The following is a 6,000-nucleotide window of genomic DNA, read 5'->3' as shown; positions in this document are numbered from 1 at the left end:
GTGAACTTTGCGACTCTTTCAAACTTGAATCCTTTCCTGCTACATCACAGATCTTTCAACTCACAGTGATATTACATTTTGTTGAAAAAGTAAATGAGAATACAGTTTAATTGTATCAGGAATATAATTTTGGGGAGATCGGGTTGTACAGATTGACTCCTTGGTTGAAATGTAGCCATACTTGGCAGAGTTGTGCACACAGTTTTCTATGTGCACTGAGGTTTTTTTTTTTTTTTTTTACCCAAACTTGAATGCTTTCACAAGTTGTACAGCCAGATAAAGCAGTTTAAATCATCCGATAAAACTAGAGGGTTGTTTACAGCCTGGCCTGACAATCTGATCAGTCATGTTTCTTGCTCCATCTGGCTCCAATGGAGCAGTAATGCCGTGTCAAAAGAGCTCTGAATTCTTTGTACAATATTATTGTAACTGACAGAAACAATGACCAAAGCTTAAAAATGAGACCAAACAGAAAATTGGGAACTCTCTGTCTCTCTCTGCAGGCCAGCAAATTAAAAAAATGGGAGACAAGGAGAGGTAATTAGATGGATTTGTCTCCTCGATCCAATGCCTCCAACGCTACCTGCCAGCTGGCCGGACAGAAGCAGAGACTTCTGGGATAGATTTATGTGTAGTGGTGGGTCTAAATTGGCCCCACATCAGGATGGCCTCTCGCTAAAGTATTAATAATGATGGCTCCTGTTGGAGTCTGTATGGAGGATTCTGGCAGCATGTGCACGTCTGGCTTGCCCCCTCTAAGCTGTTCTCCGTCAGCAATACCACACAAGCGCATGCAGACACACACAGAAAGAAGCACATTACCAGAAGCACTTGCAAAGACCAATGCGCACACACACAACCTCCTCATCCCCACTTGGCTCTTGATGAGCCGACCACAACACACAAAGAGGCTCAGGAGATAGAGCATGATGACTAAAACTGCTTCTCATTCATCACTCTCTTTTCAGCCTCCTCTCTCTCTCGCCTCTTCACTGCCCCATCATAAATACCACGGGTGAGAAAATCTATTTCCCCCATGTCCTCACGTATGCACATGAAAATAGTCATTTCAATACCTGTCTAAACAATCATTTTCATGTCTGAAGAAGAATGGCTGATGCTACGCTGAAATGAACTCAATATGCCCCATGCATGCCAGTGGCTTCTGAGCTCAAGTGCCAGAACTGACAATGTGCACAAAGACGTATTTTTCTGGCAGACGCTGGACGGTTTGAGGCACAGTGACAATATGATTTTACCAGCAACAGATTTTTTAAGGCTTCTGTAACCACAACTAGCTGAGACAAGTGTAAAATTGTGCTTTCTGACCAGAGTATGACCAGAATTATAGGCTCTACCCCTCATTACCTACCATGTAATTTACATAATAATGAATTAATATGATTAAAAAAAAAACTAGGATGAGAAAAAGGACTTTGTAGGTCATAATGACAGAAGGAGATAGAGGTCTACAAGTGCAGTGTTTACAAGCAGTGTAAATATGCTGTAATTGATCTATGTTATAATGAATTTTGGTGCTGGGGCATACATTTTGATTACAGGCTTCTTCCTACACAGACGCTCAATATTATAAATTGAAGGTGTCGACCTTTAAGAATCATCTGCAACTAATGCTTACTTCCATTGTTGATTCATCTCGATTATTTTCAGGCAATTATTAGTTGTTCAGTCTGTTAAATGTCAGAAAATGGTGAGAAACATAAGTCAGCGTTTCCGAAAACCCAAGATGACATCTTCAAATATCTTGTTTTGTCCACAATTCAAACATATTTAATTTCATGTCGTAAAGAACTTAGGAAATCAGAAAATATTCACATTTAAGAAGCTGGAAGGATTTTTTTCTCTATGAAACCACCATATCCAACCCATGAATGGAAGACAGTGAGTATAGCAACCTAAATTGATTTTGGACACAGTTCAAGACAGTAGAATTGTTAACAGAAAATACAAGTGGAGCTGAGCTGGAAAGCTCTCAAGGGAGAACTGTAATATTACTGGGGGAAAAAAACAAAACACGAATGAGGAAACATCTTGAGTAGCAGCGTTGTTTTGTTTCACTGAGGTCAACTGAAATCAAATTGACTGCAAAGCACTTTTGCAGAACAAAGTGATGCAATGTTTTAGTGTCAGAAATGAAAAATATCCTTGCACTGTCCACACCGTCTCTCTCTCGCTCACCTGCATTCGTTTCTCTGCATCACTACGATTGTCCTGCTCTTTAAAGAACATCCCAGCTGTCTACAGTGGCAGCCTGAAAACTGTCACTGAGAGTGTTAGAAAACCATTAACGACGGATCACGCTCCCGCACTGTAATCACAGCCTGTTTGCTTTGGAAATGGTGGGTGAAACAACGGTCAGTTACAACAGAGCAACATGGCCCAGGTCCTGATTAGAAAGACTCAGAAGTGAGACTCAGGGACTGTTTATGCAAATAAATCTGGAACGAACAAGGTGCACATGTGTAATAGGGAAAAAAAGTAAAGAAAAAAAAGCAAAGCGAACAAGCTAGTTGCAGTTTCAGTGTATGTACCAGCAAACAAGCCTATCAACAGTGTTCTAAGTGCCAACGAATGACTCCAGATGTAAGAGACTAATGGAAAAGGTCTTTTCAATGCAATCCATTGATTAATGACTAAAACTGTGTGCAAAACCTGACTGATCCTAAGTATCACATGCAAATACAGACTCACATTACATATCTGTTGTGTTATAACTGCAGGACACGACTACAGTTACACCGCAAGTAAGATAGGCAACTCTGACTTACAATGCAATTTCAGTATGTAGACAGAAATGCAACGTGATATAGTTTGTCTGCAAACACATACACACATATACATGCACAACACGAATACTATGAACTGTCAAAGATTATCCTGAAGAAAGCATGAGTGCACTGATCGTTACAGACAAGCACACGCACGCACACAGAAACACACACAGTAACTCTAGTGGTTTCCAGTGAGGCAGAAATACCATTATACAGTTAACTGTACATTACAAATGGGCTGCCAACTGTCTCTGGAGTATCACATGACCACTGATGGCTTCTACAATTGGATGGCTGGATCCACGGTGTGAGTATCAGGTTAGCGATTGATTGGGTGATGTGTGGTGGAACAGATGGAACAGAGAGGAAGTGTATTCCCAGGAAACCACACCAAACCATTGGGTTTTTTTCCACAGGCAGGTGAGGTGGACACACACACAGTCTAACAAGGCAATTCCTGAAGCTACACCTCTTTGGCTCTCTCTGGGTTCTCCGGGTTCTTCCTGTCTCTCTCCACAGCCCTCACAGGCGATTTGGTTCTGCATAGATCTTCATTATGTTTAATTACCTTCTCAGATTTCACTGGAATGAATCCACATGTGAGTGAGTGTGGGGGGCGTTCTTTTCCTTTCCTGATTCTAAAACCATTTTTGTTTTTTAAACAGAAGAAGTGCAATAAATTACCAAAAGACAAAAAGCAGAATTGACATACTTGCCCATGGTAAGATTTATACCAGTAGCTAAAGAGAAAAATCAGTCTGCTTGGCTGACTGTCGAAAACATCGGCTGGGATTGTTGAAAATGGGACATGAAATTTGTAAAGGAGAAAAACAAAAATCTCACACGTAACCAAACAATGACCCATAATGGATCTTGGGTGAAATGAACAGCATGTAACAGCGCTAATCCTGTCATTACTCCTTTAATAAGAATTAATATAGCTGAATATGTATGCTAGCAATAGGAGTGTGGGAAGCCAAACATCACAGGATGCTGGGATGTTCTCTGTTTACTGTGAGGCTGATTGATTGATCAGTTTGTCTACTGTAATTCTGTCTGCTTTCTCTCTGTTCTCATCATTTTTTTGCCCACTAAGGCTCAAATCAAAGCATCATTAGTTATTGTTTTCCCAGACACTGTTTTGGGGTCATCTGTGGCTGCCTCCTAACTTATCTGCTGGCCGTCAGCATAGCTTAAGCCACTGTGAAAGTAGTTAAAGTCTTGATTTGTGGCAGCGGCTGGTGTTCCTTGTCCAGTTTTTGAGGACTGTTTCTGCTTGAGACATTTCTGACAACACAGACAGAGAGAGACGGCCCAAAGTACCATGTTTAATTTATCGATAACTAGTTGATAAAAATACCTGATGATCTGAAAAATGCCACATATCTGCCCCAATAAGTAGACAGGCTGATAATCAGTCTATCCCTAGCTCCAAACTGTGTTCTTCCTATATGAAGACTGGAAAATCACTGGAAAAAGAACTGATGACATGATGACACATGACAACTCAAAAGAAAGACTTGTGGAATTAGAATTTGGAAAATATGGAGTACAGGTCAGAACTGTTGAGGCTCAGGTACGATTGGAAAAAAAGCAAATCAACTCTCATAACTAATATCAAGAGCATTTTAGAGAGAGGAAAGCCCTGTTTCTACTTTAACATTAAAAAACAGTTTAGCTCTGCCTGTTGTGAACATTTAGTCATTTGTGAGAACATCACACACAGTCACTGGATTAACAATGTTTGCCTTGTGTACAACTGTATCATATTCGAGGACACATCTGGTTGTTAAACACCGTGGGAGGCAGAAGATTTGCTCAAAACGATGGCAGGCGAGTGATTTTATATACCCAGAGCAATCTGAGCTGGGCTCCTGAAAATAGTCTCATCTCATTTTTCTTTGGCAGACTATAAAGTATACATTTCATTATTTACGTGAGGAAGAAAGAGACAAGTTTAAAGAAAATCCATCTGCGTCGCTCCTCTCTCTGGACTCTCCCAACAATTGCCATTTTTTCCTCAGAGGGAAAATAAATTGTTCAATATTTCTCCACCATTACACGGGGACCAAAATGGGAGGGAGAAAATAAACAAAAACAACTGAAAATAGCTCCAGGGACAAACAGCGAAGTAAACTCTTTGTGGAATATTCTTTTTGGGTGAGTTTTCTGTCTGGTAGGAGGCTGGGCCATTCACTCTCTGAAAACAGATAACTGAATTGCTCCTTTTAGAAAACCCTGTCACAGGCTACTATGTAAAATGCTTAACTTCAGAAGAAAGCCTTCGATGTTAAAATATGACACGCTGTGAAACTGTCAAAGCAAATGCTTAACATCTTCTTTGGCTAAAACTACTTCTACACACCTTGATAGGGGTTCAGAACAAATGCATCTAATCTCATGACAGTCCATTATTTACCTCATAGCACATGTGTGAAAAATGTGCTTTCTGGGAGTTAAAATCCAGTCCCCCCATGCAGCTTGTTTTGAGGGAGCCGCCCACTGTGCTGAATTCTGCTTTGCTTCAGAGATCTGCGGGGGTTTACAAAATGCGCTATGAAATCCAGCTGCTACGGGCACGACACATCTGCGCTGTTGGTGCACTTACAGCCTCGCAAATAAGGGAGCGCTTTGTGTCGTGCAACAACATGGAGGGGATGATTTCACAGGTGTTAAACTGTAAACTAGATGAAAAGGGCTCGTTTCATGGCGCCTCGGCAGGTAAAAGCAGAGAAATCGATTGCAAATTAGGAAAATAGTCACATAAGAAAATCTGTCCCATTGTTACTCAGCACTGCAGCAGTTTGACTCAAAAACTGACTCTAATCCACCCCTGTGCCAAAATATACAATGATTTGTTTTAAACAAGTATTTGTGAGATCACCTGAAACCTCTCTACCCAGCAAGGTGATCAGGCTGTGTTGTATCTGTGAAAAAGAAAATCTGGTGATTCCTTATGTCTTCACCTTAAAACAGTTGCTTTGGAGTGCTAGACCATATGGAAGCATTATGATCTTAATCCCCAGGGGGCAATTTAAACTAATACGTCACAAGTTTGGCAGATGTTCATATCAGCTGTACGGCATTATATAAAGGAAGTATGATTATTGTGAATATTTACTGTGAATCAAATGAAATTTTGATGTATAGTAGCTGTTCATACTGTCTATTACGGCAACATGTTAAGATATTTTGGAATCTTGTGTTA

The sequence above is a fragment of the Amphiprion ocellaris genome, chromosome 16 (assembly GCF_022539595.1).
Source record: "Amphiprion ocellaris isolate individual 3 ecotype Okinawa chromosome 16, ASM2253959v1, whole genome shotgun sequence".
In the NCBI taxonomy this organism is placed as follows: domain Eukaryota; kingdom Metazoa; phylum Chordata; class Actinopteri; family Pomacentridae; genus Amphiprion; species Amphiprion ocellaris.
This window is presented reverse-complemented; position numbering follows the sequence as displayed.